Source organism: Porites lutea, chromosome 3 (assembly GCF_958299795.1).
Source record: "Porites lutea chromosome 3, jaPorLute2.1, whole genome shotgun sequence".
Taxonomy (NCBI): domain Eukaryota; kingdom Metazoa; phylum Cnidaria; class Anthozoa; order Scleractinia; family Poritidae; genus Porites; species Porites lutea.
Window position 1 is genome coordinate 38,325,986 of NC_133203.1, and position 14,315 is coordinate 38,340,300.

The 14,315-nt window shown below is 37.3% G+C and overlaps 1 long non-coding RNA gene across 1 annotated transcript; it reads right to left on the reverse strand.

Annotated features, from left to right (window-relative positions):
• Window positions 1–10,125: 10,125 nt before the first annotated feature.
• LOC140929717 (uncharacterized) lies at window positions 10,126–12,758 on the reverse strand. Its single transcript, XR_012164778.1, has 2 exons — window positions 12,573–12,758; window positions 10,126–10,564 (listed from the first exon to the last, which is right to left on the reverse strand). It is a non-coding gene; the product is annotated as an uncharacterized lncRNA (long non-coding RNA).
• Between the last annotated feature and the right edge of the window lie 1,557 nt (window positions 12,759–14,315).

Here is a 14,315-nt window from a genome sequence, read left to right on the forward strand (position 1 = left end):
ATTTAGTAATAAAAGTTTAAACCTTTTCCTTTCCTTTTAAGCATCCAGTGATCTAAAATGATCGGTGTGTCACAGATAAACACTACTTTACAGGACCCTAACACAATGTTACTGATCAAGAACTATCGGAGGCTATAAATGGCGGGTATTATACTAGATGCATTGAACTGTAGTACACCTATAAATTATTGACAGAAATGATAAGACGAATTAGCAATTGAAATTCGGACCGTAACACGGCAAAAAATCTCCTGTTTTCTGGTGATTTTACCAAACGGTTAATGTATTGAAAATGCCACGTTCACGATCCGTTTTCTCATTTCGGAATTCGCAAGGAAAACTCGGCGTTCACAATCCGTTAACACCAGGAAAATATGCTGTTTACTTCACGTTTTCCAGCACACGGAAAACGTGGTTGAACAGTGCGCTTTCTCTCGTTAACCGGACATTTTACCAAACGGTTAATGTAAGGAAAATATCGCGTTCGTGACTCGTTTTCCAACTTCGGAAAAGACAAGGACAACTTGGCATTCACCATCAGTTAACAGAGGGAAAATATGCTGTTCATGTCACATTATCCAGCACATGGAAAACGGGGTTGAACAGCTCGTTTTCTCTCGTTAACCGGAAATTTTACCAAACGGTTAATGTCGTGAAAATATCACGTTCCTAAATCCTTTTCCGACTTCGGGTAACACAAGGAAAACTCCCGGGAAAACTCAACATTCACCGGCAGTAACACCAGGAAAATATTACAACGGAAATTGACTTCTCAGTAATCTCAGTTCAGCAAATTCTGAATACGATAAGACTTAGAGGTCTGTCGTAATCGTCGTTGTTTTTGAAACAAACTCAAGGCATGCAAAATGCATGCAGAGGCTTCTCATACTCTTATTTCGGCGGCGATATGCCGAGGAGCTAAAACGTAATGGAACAGACCCTTTCTGTTTGCCTAGCAACCGGGCTCGATAGCCTCGACATCATGAGTGACACAAAAGAATAAGATCACATGACCTCAAGGTCCGCGTTTCTTTCGTGTGAGAAAATTTTCTCACATTTCGAAGAAGGCGGCGGGAATTTCGAGTTTTTGTTGTTTTGCTGCCATATCCGCGGTCGATCTTGGCCAAGAAATCTCTCTTTCGGACCGTTACTTCTTGTTATTACAAGCCACGATTAAGGAAAGCAAGGTTTTGAGGGCGCAAGTGGCCTAGAGAACGGAGAAAGAAGCGGACGTCAACAGACTTACCGTTAAGCTGTAGACGAGCTGTGTGAAAAGTTTTCGACCGAAGAAGCGTCTAGAAGGAGGAAAAGGAGCGCCAGTTCTTAACTGACAGTTTCAAGACAATTAGGGTAAGATCTATTTTAACTTCTTTTAGCATGTATTGTAACGAATTGATCTCGAAATTGAATGCAAGTTGAGGATTTGTTAGTAAGCTACGTATACAGTGAGAAATCTGGAATAGTGAAATTCGGAATCCGGAATACAACTACCTAAGGGAACTTTCTTGGAAGGGACAAGAGAACAGCTCTGGAAGATAGGCTAAAACTTACCGTACCGTGTGGCACAATTTTTTGTAGGAGTTTGTTTTTGCAGATGTAGCGTGTATGTTAGGCAAGGAGTTTGGACATGATAATTTATTTGTTACGCTGTGGCTATATGGCTGGTAACCGGTCAAGGTTTTCAAAACACTAAATGACTGGCAGTCCTATATTCTCCGTAAATTTCCCAAAATCGAAAAATCCCAGCTAATCTAAATTATCATATGTCGATTAAGAAAAGTCAAGCGATCCTGAAATGCTTTATAGATCTCAAGTGTAGCGTTTAGTTTATGCTGGGCTCAGAAGACGAAACCATGTTTTGTGACACTTGGAACTTTTATCAGCTCGACTGCCGGTCAAGGTTTTCAAAACACTAAATGACCAGCAGTCCTATGTTCACCGTAAATTTCACAACATCGAAAAATCCTAGCTAATCTAAATTATCATATGTTGATTAAGAAAAGTTAAGCAATCCTGAAATGCTTTATAGATCTCAAGTGTAGCGTTGTTTATGCTGGGTTCAGAAGACGAAACCATGTTTTGTGACACTTAGAACTTTTTTCAGCTAGACTGCCGGTCAAGGTGTTGAAAACACTAAATGACCGGCAGTCCTATATTCTCAGTACATTTCGCTTGACTGTTTCTTAATTGACATATGATAGTTTGGTTAAGCTGGATTATTTCTATCTGCGAAAATTTACGGAGAATATAGGACTGCTGGTCATTTAGTGTTTTCAACATCTTGACCGACAGTTGAGCCGAAAAAAATTCTAAGTGTCACAAAACATGGTTTCGTCTTCTGAGCCCAGCGTGAGCCAAACGTTATTCTTGAGATCTATAAAGCATTTCAGGATCGCTTGACTTTTCTTAATCAACATATGATAGTTTGGTTTAGCTGGATTTGTTCGATTTGTGAAATTTACTGAAAAGACAGGACTGCCGTTCATTTAGTATTTTGAAAACCTTGACCGGTTACCGGCCATATAGTGACAGCGTATTTGTTATATGACAAAGTATTAATTTTTACAATCAATCCTGGCTGACTTGCAGCTAGCTAAACTAACCGAGGCAGATCAGTCTCACAAGTTCTAAATATTACAGATAACCGGATGCTGCTGGTAAAAAGGGACACAGTCACCTATTGGGCCACACTGACCTAGACACTACTTTTTCCAGTTTGAAAAAGATTTACCTCAACTCAAAATCAAATGTAAACATCAGATACATCTAGAAATCCACTTTAATCTTGCCTAGATTTTCATTTGATCCTCTATTTTTTTTTCTGAAAACCTCTTTCTGACTCAGCAAACTTTTATGCATCCTAAAGCATTACTTTGTCATATTTGGTTAAACACAGTATCCAAAGGAACATAAAAAGAGGAGGTGGGAAACATGTAGGTGCTGGACGGGAGAAATCCCCTTTGTGTACCAAAATAACAAGAGAAATGAATCAATAACACTGCAGAGCAAATCATCATTACAAATATTATTTTGGAAAATTGATGAAGAAAGGTTACAATCAAGCTGTCTCGACCTTGAACCTTTGACAATGATTAAGACTTCATGTCATTTCTCACCTCTACTGATTCATCAAATTCTGAAGTATTCTTCAATGTTTAGCTTTCCCTGGACAAGTGCATTGGTGAATTCTTGAAGGCATATGGGTGATTCCATGTTGAGGACATTACATTCAGATACTAAAATTAACATTTCAAACCCCAATTTAAATGTCAAAATGTTCAGTAATGGTGATCAAACATATCTAGAAAGTAACTTTAGTTTTCCCTTTGTACCTAATAAAAAGATGCTTTAGTGAGCTCTCACGACCTTGAAGATATGAGTTGAGGAAACTGTTTTTCATACATTACATTTGTAAACAACCACTTTTTAAAGAACTTTCTTTACAGAGATTTTCCTGTGAATTTTTAATCTTGAGCATAAAATAATTGTGCCTTCAAAACATGGCAATAATTAAATTTTTTAACCATCAAAAAAAAAATTCTATGCAACCTCGTTCCAATGATTCTACAAACAAAAGTTTGTGTTGCGGACATTACATTTTTGGGAACACATTTTTTATCATTCACTTTCTAGTCAGTGTTGCTCACTGCCGCTACATCAATTTTCTCTGTAGTTACTTGTCTAAACATGAAGCTGTGAAATTAATATTTTTCTTATTTAATATGTTCTATTATAATATTGTATAATCTCCTGCTGACCTAGTATCATGCAATACCAGACGAGTCAGATTTTTTCCTGCTATACTGACTCCTTAAAATTATTTCAAAACTAGTTATTTTATTACATCTCAAGTAAATGTTGTGGGGAAAAAAACCCGCAGTGGTGAGGAGATTATTTTTGTTTTTTCCGAAACTAATTTAGCTTGACTGAAATTATCACTTCTTGTCATTCAGTCTGACTTAAATACAGATAAAATGTAAATGTGCCCTAAAATTGCACATTGTTCACTACATTAAGATTATTACATTACAAATTCTACTTAAAAAATAATACTCATTCAAGTGTGAGTAGAAAATCAGGAGAAACAATGATAGTCAGTTTTTTCCTCAAAAAGTATACTTACAAACAGTTCTGGGCATGCTCAACAGTACCAAACCCCTGACCAGCTACTCATTTTCTCCTTTTCCAATCCTCTAAATAAAAATTCATTTCAGTTGATTGTAAAAAAGGTCAATTGCAATGCCCAAGACAAGCATTGAAAAGTCAAGAAAAATAAGAAAAAAGTTGAAAGAGGATTCTAAGTTGTATGAAGTCTATAAAACCAATGTGTGTCTGCAACGTAATGTCCGCAGCACTTTTCAACTTGTAATTTCTGAGCAGAGAAAGCCGACCCAGGAAATATTTTGAGATTAAAATAAAGTATACATCAGACTAACTGAGCAGCATCAATAGCACATGAAAATACAGTGAACTGTGTAGAGAAACTGAAAAAAGGTACCTTAGTGTTGCGGACATTACGTAATGTCCGCAACACAAATTCAATGTCTATTTTCTTTGGAAAGTGCCAGTAGCTGGATATAATAATTTATGGCCTAATAATAGTGTAAGGCAAAGGTTATACACAAATACTTTTATGTTTATTATCGTGTTTTCTTAGATGTAAAAACTTTGTTTAAAATTTCATCCCAAAAATTCCAAATATGATGAGATTCAAATTCTCTGGATTTCATGCCTTCTCACATTAAGCACATGGACAAGATGCACAAGATCTCAGTAATTTCAAACACCCCATTGTCTCAACTTTCTGTTGGTATAAGTTTTATTGTGCAAAATTTTATTTTAAAAAATTCAAAATTTCATTGTCTCAATTGGAATTGCCCATATAAAAAAATGAGTGCTCTGAAATGACTTACAGTCTATAACTAAGATTTTGACTTGCAATTAGTTCAACTCCACAAGGTTTGTTTAGCTATTCCGGATGCGCTTCTCACTTTCTGTTTCACGCGCATCTTGCAATATGCAAATCAGCTAAGAATTGGTATGTAATGCACATGTGCCTCAGCTGACTTTGTCCCTTTAAGTGGCCTTTTACATGGAGGGAGAATTCATGCAAGGCATATTGTTATGGGTCAAATTTGTTTTCAGGTTAATCTTGATTTAACCCTGGTTGATTCTCAATTTCCTTTGTCTCCTAGCCCCAAGAGACAAAGGAAATTGAGAATCAGCCTGGGGGAGGGGGGTTGCTACATGTATGCAACACAATGTATGGCAAATCACTTGTGGAGTTGTATAGCTTGTGATTGACTGATCACAAACGCTTTGTTAGGTGGGTGTGAAGGCAGATAATATACAGAATCCAAGTTCAAGAGTTCAGTAAGAAGGTTGAACCTTCTTTTATCTGAACTTATCATTGTGGGGTGTTATGACAAAAAATTTGTGACGAGTTTACAAGTGTGCCGACTTGAGTGGCCATTATTGTGCTGTTGTTTCTTGGTTAGATTAGGTAAGTCCAAATTTTGCTTGAGTACCTACCTGTCTAAAAAAGATACTTTAAGAGAAGATAATAGATAAGAAATTTTCACTCCAAAGGTTCATTGTGGTTCTTGGGTGAGATTAGTTTTTTGGACTGCATTGTCACCTATTTTCTGGTGGCCAATCATAAGGAAACAAGCAAACACTTTTAGCCTACGTTATTTTGTGATGTACCAGTGTTTATTTTTTGTTGTTGATCCCTCCTGTGGGCTTAATACTCTTGTGATCTTGGCTGCATAAGGATTTTGAGAAATGCCAAAAATTATTTTACAAAATTATATAAATAGTATAATTATTATTGTTCCTTTCTGCTCAGGTTTTGAAATTGTTTCCAACATTTTTCACTCATATCATTTTTCAACAAAGTTATGACTAGTCAAATTTTCCCGAGCACACTTGATATGCAAGTATTTCCCACTAAGCTCTTCTTTTATCGTTAAGTTACAAATAATTTCAACTGTCAGGTCAAGCAGCATTGCAAAGCACATAAGGGAAAATGGAAAAACAAATTAACTCACAAGCAATTTCCTGTAATGGCCACAATATTTTGTGATGAATAACAAAATATTTGTTAATGTTGAAAAATATTGTGGGAGGAAAATGTAGGAAAAAAATAACAGAAACTGATCAGAATGGAACAATTTTTCTTACCACTCAAATACCGTAAAATTCCGAAAATAAGCTCCGGGGCTTATATTTTTCAAAGGCCCTTTTTGAGGGGCTTATGTACGGAGGGAAATTTGCGTTTCAAAATCGATTGGGCTAGCTTGTAGTGGGAAGGAAATTTACCATTTTTGCTTTGTTTTACTTTGTATTCGAGGGCAAATTCCATGTACAAGCCCCTGGGGGGGCTTATATTCGGAGAGGCAATTTAACGGAGGGTTTTTGGCGTTATGATTTTGAGGGGCTTATACATGGAGGGGCTTATTTTCGGAAATTTACGGTAATTTTTATATTTTTTTTGCATTTCTTGAGCCCCTTCTGCAGTTGAGGTCAAACGAGAAGGAAGCCCAACGAAGGATACCAACAAATATATTCATCACAAAATAGCAACTACTAGGCTACAAGCATTTGCTTGTTTCTTTGTGAGTTGCTGCCAAAAAAAAACATTACAACACCGTTGATCTAACCCCAAATCCACACTGAACTGTTTGAGTAAAAATTTGCTATCCTTTATTTTTATTTTATTTTTTTTACTATTCTTTATCTTATCTTAAAGTATCTCCCTGGTGACAATCGACCAAAATTGGACTTACCTAATGCAACTATGAAACAGTCGTGCAATAATGGCTACTTATTAAGTCAGCACTTGCAAGCTTGTCAAAAATTTATTCATGGGGCCAGCACAACAATGATTACACAGTGATATAAAAAAGCTGTTCAACCTTCCTACAGAACTCTTGAACTAGGATTATGTAAATTATCAGCCTTCATACCCACCTAATGACACTTTTGTGATCAATTAATCACGAGTCATCTGACTCCACAAGTATATAGCTAGCTGTACGTAACATCTATATTCAAACAGTATTGTTGCTGTTTTGAAGAAGGGATTCAAGGGATAGAACACAATCGAGTGGCATTACTCAGTTGGTAGCATTTGTGAATAATTCAATTAAAGGGAAAAGAATTAAGCCTCACTAAATGTGACAGCTACAGATCAGTGACCATTACTGGTTTTTCAATGAGAATATTTCTCTTGACTAGAGATGCTCTGAAAGTTAGAAACAAATCTATTAAAATTAATTTATTTCTATATATTTTACCCAGAAACTTGAGAAGAGACTAAAATTGGTTACAGAAGATGGGAAGAAGATGCCAGTCTTAGAAGCCCTACATTCAGCCTTGATTCCGTCTGATGAGTCAGATTGAGGAGGGTGGTGTTCTCAGAACAAGGCCCCTAGAGTGGAGATCAGAGGAGGTTTCCATGTTTTTTTCACAATTTGGACTCTCGCTGTAGAAGAAGTATGTCCAACGAGCCAAAAAGGCAATCTGTTAACAGAAGGGTTGGTCCTCCAAGTACAAGAGGCCGTAATGAAGTTCCTGAGTCATTGCTCTGGGCCACTAAATTATAGTTCTTTTCATTTTTCAATGCTTGATAACAGTGGAGCTTCAAAACATTTTTGAAAGTAAATCAGGGAAAACCTTGTTTCAAGATTTATTTCAGAACAAATATGGCACTTGAAATTTCTTCAACAGTGTGCTACTGCCATTTGGGGTTCCACTGGTCGACAAAGATTTAACAATTATGCCTCAAGCCCAAATGGGCTATTGACTCAGAGTCCATGAGAGCGAGAGGAATAATTTATTGTTTTAGTAAAATTCAACTAGTTGGTCCAAAATATCGAGACAAAACAACTTTAGCTAGCAAAAACACGGTTCAGCCGCCATTGTTTTGGTTTTCAAAGCCGGCGCTTTTCGCTACTAGTGGGCTATAACATAAAGCCTAGTAGTAGCTCAGCCAATCAGAATGTGACATTGATAATAGACCACTAGTTGGATATATTCCAGGTGATTTTCACCAGCAAACCGAGAGAGTGCTCATCCTTAAAGGAAATTCACTCAAAATTCCACTCAATACGAGCACACATGGACTTATTAAACTGAGGAGTGGATCAACTTCATTTTGACCTTGGAAACAGTATTGTATTAAAGTCAATGTGTGCTCGTATTGAATAGAATTTTGAGTATAAATAGAAACTTTACTACAGAAAACAATTTGTATGTAAGTGGAATGTTTACTGAAATTAAATTTGTACATACCAAGTTAGCATCGATATCTTCCGACTGTTCTTATTTGGGTCAGTGGGTATCAGTAGATATATTGTCAAGAGTTTTCTGAATTGTACTGACCATATTCATTTGATAGTATAGAATTTTGTGAATATCTTATCTATGATTGAATGCATTTTTATAAATGGTAGTTTTAGTTTGCTGTGGAGTGTTCATAATCAATTAGAGGCATTCTGTATTGCAGACGATGAGTTGAGTTGCTGATAATAAAAGAGTTCAGAAGTACATTGAGAGCTTTTCATTACTTGTTTCCATTGAGGGATATCGGGGAGAGAATCGAAGTATTTGTATGTCGTTTAAAGCACCTATGTCGGGTGCCGGGAAAAACAAAACTGCAACAACGAATGTTAAATTTTGAACAAAAACACCAGTGAATAAAGGACTAAGTTACATTCCCGCATAAGATCACACTGGAAACGTAGAAGATGCGCGAAAATAAGCGCATTCGATACTGAAAACGGCGCGTTTTCCTGGAGAAAAAACTTTTGAAACGATGGAAAACATCTCATTAACCGATGGGTGAACATTGGGGAACATGCCGTTTCCCGGCATTTTCTAGTTGTTCGCTGCCCCAGAAAACCCGAGAAAACTCACGCAGAATGACGGAAAACGTCTGTGAATTCTTTGTTTTGCCACTTGAAAACACCAGAAAACACCAAAAAACGCGATGTTAAGTCACTGGAAAACGGCGGTGAACAACGGAGTACGATCCGTTCATCATGTGTTAACCGTATGTTTTCCGTGTGTTTTGCATGAATTATCCGAGCGTTAACGGTCCGGTTAACGCCAGTAAAACAAGCGTTTTCCTGGTGTTAACTGAGCCTGAAAACTACCGGATAATGGAACGAATACTCAAATTCACCGGCCAGAAAACGACGGAAAAAGAGTGGATTTTACGACCGGAAAACGCGAGAGAACTTTAGCAAAATGCCGCGTTTTCGAAAATTAACCGAGAGTTTTCCGAGACGGTGAATGCCATATTTCTTGCCGTGTAAAGAACATCTATACTGTTTTTAAGTAGACAGCAGTGGTTAATCCACCTGCTGAATCATCTGAGACGTGAAAATGAATAACACAATATAACCCAGAAAGCCTAGAACTCTTTGGTCATCATTTTAGATGACCGCACAAATTGGTATTTTTATATTTCAATACAGTCCAAAATTAGTTTTTGTTTAGTTCCAGTAATAAGACCTGCTGCAGTACGGTTTTGAATTCTTTGAAGTTTTTCCATATCCTGTTTTGGAAGACCATAAATGGTACTGTTACAGCAGTCCATACGTGATATTAAAACAACAATGACTAACAGTTTGATTTTTTCATTAGTGGGGCATTTGCTGATGCGCCCTACGGACCTCAGTAATGTCCTTTTCTGCATGTCTCATTTATGTGGTATGTCAGTGTTTTTGCATTAATGTGGTTTTTGCCTAGAATAACTCCAAGATCACGAACTCTATCAGTTAGTCAAATGACGGAACGGTAAAAAAATCTCTTCTCGATGTTAAGTGTCTTGGTAAATCGGGATGTGAACAATATAACTTCTGTCTTTTCAACATACTAGCATACTGCGTCTTTCATTGCATTACAATATAAATATTATCAATAGTGACCTATTGACAATGGATTTCAAAATTTGAACATTTTTTCCTTTGCAAACTTGAGTTCAGTTGGAACACGAAGAAAACATGAAAAATTGGAAACACCAGCGTAATAATGTAATAATGCTTAAAGAGGAGGCTTAACTACAATTTCTTCATATAGTTTATTAAAATTAAACTTAAACCATAACATTACAACAGCTTAAAGTTATACATTTTTTATAGCATATCCCTTCTTTTCTTCAGCTGCTAAGAATTTGCCTAAATTCTACTTTTCTGTCACAAACGATGTCAAGGTAAGTTCTCATTGTCACTGTCTTTGTTGCAAGACTTGTCTAATAACTCTTTCTTGTCGTCTGTTGACATATCCTTCCATTTTTTGTACCAGTAGCAAATATTCATCCTCATCACTTTACCGGTTTGATTGATAACACCGGTCAGCACGTACTCAACACCTAGCTCCAACGTCTTATTCAGCCTGGTGCCAATAGCAGGTGAAGGCGTTTGAAGAAAAACGTAGGGCCATGGGATAGAAGATACTCCTTGTTTTGGGGCAGAGAAAATCTGACTAATTTCCAGCCTATAAATGCCATTTTTGGTGGGAGACCATAGCTGTAGTGGCACTACTTTGGCACGCAACACTAAGGTAACAAAGAAGAAAACAAAACTTTACACTGTCTTATCACTTTCTGTCTTGACCTGCCAACAACCCGATGTATTTGAGCGAATGAATGGGATTACTGAACTAATATCATAGGTGACGAATTACTCCTTAATTTTGGCGCCAAATTTCAGCGTTAATTTGTAATTTCACATGTGAAATTACCAAATTGCCATGGCAACCCTTCCGTACGTCTCAGTGTCAAGATGGCGACAAAGTTTTAAAATGCAGTGAATGAAGATGTCAGCGCACAAAATACGCTTTAGAAAACCTGAACACACAAGAGAACTTCAAGAAGGATTCAAACAGGTATTTTGCCGAAAAAGTCTGAAAAATTCTCAACTTTATAAGCCAAATTTAAAGTCTAAACATTTGAGAGAGTGGAGTTCTCGATCGAGACGATCCGGGATAAACATGTCAAAGATCCAAGATTGCTAACGTAATTCGTCACCCATTCGTCGCCTAAAGGCTCGGGAAATTATTAGGATTTGGACAAAACGCGCGTGAAATTATTCCCTAATTTCACTCGTCACCATTTAATTACACATACTAATTCTATATTCACACTATACAGGATAGCCCTTGCGCGGGCATGAAAAACCATACCGGAGAGGGCTTCTGTTTAAGCGCATGAACGGTGATTTCGTTGATTTCTGTAACGAAACGAAGCAGCGCCGTTCGTCGTTGATTTCGATTAAAGTGGAGTGTCAAATATCGGATGGCTTATGTGCCAAACAGTCCTGGGACATACATGAGAGGGGGAGGAGGGCGGAGGGGTGGACGCCACCGCCCAAGGCTTTCATAAATTGCGCTAGTAAAAGTAGCATATTATGCCAGTAGCACTGCTGTTTTTTTGGCCAATGATGCTAATATTATGCTCGTTTTTCCAAATTATGCTACTTTTTTTTTAAAATTGTGTTCTTCAAAAACCATTGCAAATAAGTCCAAAAATACATTTTCTTTAATCAGAAGCCGTTTAGTCTTGTTAGCTATGATATATAACGGTCTCTGGCAATTGTGGCTGGTTCTGGCCCGTCATTTCTCTGAGAGAGCTGTAAGTTTTCGCTCGAATCGGCTGGCATAGAAGAGTGCCTATGAGAGGTATTAGGATAGACATGGTTTGCCGTGTGACTTCCGGTTCCCGTACACCCTAGTCCCAGGCCCCATTTCAGGAATAGTAAACTGCAAATACCGCTAAAACATCGAACAACGTGAGCGTACAATTGGGGTTGGGAATCAATGTGCCTGTCGAAGCCCAAAAATGTTCCGATAATTATCAAAATATGCGAATTATGTTGGCAACGCTACGTTTTAAAAATTATGCCAGTTTTCTCAAATTATGGTAAACATTTTGCTAGCCCTGCAATTTATAAATGCCTACACCGCCCCCTGTCGGGTTTTATCTAGATGATTGTACTTAGGCACTTGTACCATTTTCAGTTGCTTTTCGGTTATCTTTGAGGCATATTTGCTTTGAATTTAGTGAAAATCTGCCCATACAGGGAGAAGATATTGAATGGCAAGTAAGGTGTGGTGTTGAATTTTAAATGTATCACAACTTAATTAAGCTTAAAGAAACCTATTTTAAGCCCTGAAGTAGTTTTTAAGCCACATAACGATGCATTAAACAAACTTTTACGTGCTAAACTGTTAAAAATTAAAATGTATTTTCTGAGTAAAAGTTTAAAATTTCAAAGGAAAAAACAAAACATATAGTGGAAAAAGTTAAAAATCTAAAAAGTCCGTTATGTTGGATGACGTCACTGGCCCCCAATAGTGTCATTTGCATATATATCCTATAAGATTTACATCATCTTGTAGGCGACATAACAGCCTATCTATTATGGTTAGAAACTATTGTAACTTAACGAAAACGCTAGGGGGACGGGGTACAGCCTTTCCCTCCTTGTATTATGATGGGGGTATGAAGGGGGGACGGAGGGGTATTAAGCAGCGACGAAACGTTTGTCTAAAGTATTTCTTCTCACCAATGCGCAATGGCGCACAGAGAGTGTCATGAAGACTCGTTGAATCACACAGTGATCCTGCTATTTGCGGCATTGCATGGCCAGTAGTAAGGCAAAGAATCAGCACTGCACAGCAAAAAGCCTTCATTTCTGATCGATGTGTTCGTTCTTTTCGCGTATCTCAACATTTGAGCTGAGTTTAGACTGAGCGAGTGAAGCCCGAGACGTTAATTTATACCCAACTAGCATAATTTTTTTAAATTTAATTTTAAAGTTTTGAAAGTGCTTGTTAAAAGCTGTCTGCCAGAAAGAAACGAGATGACAAAGAAGTGTTTTTCTAGACTTCAGGACTAACAAAAAAAATGCATTTACTATAATTTTGGAAAAGATAAATTAAAAATAAGAGGCTACAATTTGGAAAAAGAATACGTTACGTTCCGTGACTTTAATCTTGAGGACGTTCTCTTGTCGCCACACCGTCATCTATCGCTTTTAAGTTAAGTAGAACAGCTGCTCTAAACAACATGAAAAAGCTCTCGCTGTATGGATTGTTTCCTGGTTTAGATTGTGAACAGATGTTTGTTATCTTCTAATCACAAGCTTAACTGTAGATTTTGCTGCAACGACTATGTATTATAAAATATGACGATTACAAACTCTCGTTGTGAAGGTGCAAAAGTAAGGTGTTTTTACGTCGTGACTTGTTCTCTTGGCTCGTTTCGTGACTTCTTTTAATTGGTCCTATTACTTTTTACTTTACATTGATTTATGAAAGCTTTTCTGTTTTTATTGAGCTTTTTATAAAAGTCACGCTTTCAAATGATGAATAGTCAAGTCAAATGAAGATATACTTTAAAAAGGCAATTCTATTGGCAGACAGTTGACGACGAACGAGTGGTACTTATGGAGGTCGACTATTTTCTGGTGATCGCATGATTACCATTTTCATCCAGCACGACAGCACGATATAAGATAACTATAGCTAAGTAAATAAAACCCGCGCATCTCTGTCTTTTCTTTTCTTTCTTTTTCTTTTTCTTTTTTTTTTTTTGAAGATGTTAAATTAAAGAAACGACCAAAGCCAAACAAAATAACTTTTGCATCTAAGAGCTGAGAAAATAATAGTAAGTGTTCTAAGAGCAGAAGAGACAAAGGTTAAAAAAGCTTCTTAAAAGTGACAGCGTGGCATAACAGGTGTCTGAACGCAGCTGGAACATTAATTCATTGCACCATATGAGTCTCAAGCAGAACTTTAAGGATGGAGTGGAGTATTTTAAAGCCTTTACAACTGTACTTTCAGGTACACTCCGGAAGTTCACCTCCATAAGTACCGATTTAAAGTCGCCATAGCAATCCATACAATCATGGACCTGTGAAATGAAATTATTGAATTCTACTGTCAGAGGGGGTAACAGGGCTGAGTCTTCCATCAGTAGTTTTGACTTTGTTTTACGGATGGCCCATTAAGAATATATTACTATTGCCCCTGCAGTAAAACAGCCTATATTATGTCATCCTCGCCTTGGTATACAGCGTCAGTTTTCGTGAGCCCACAAATGTCACAAGTATTAGGAAAGCAGTCGACGTTTTATTGCATCTGGGTCTGGATGGCAGCGTTCATCCCGCAGTCATATGCGAACAAGTCGTTATACGCTGTAACTTTTCACCTTGACAATATGACTAACACTCTGGTATGTGATTATTTGTTTGTGCTGAATAAAGGGGTTGAGGAGGACTTTTGCAGGATCGTTTCAGTGAGGACTA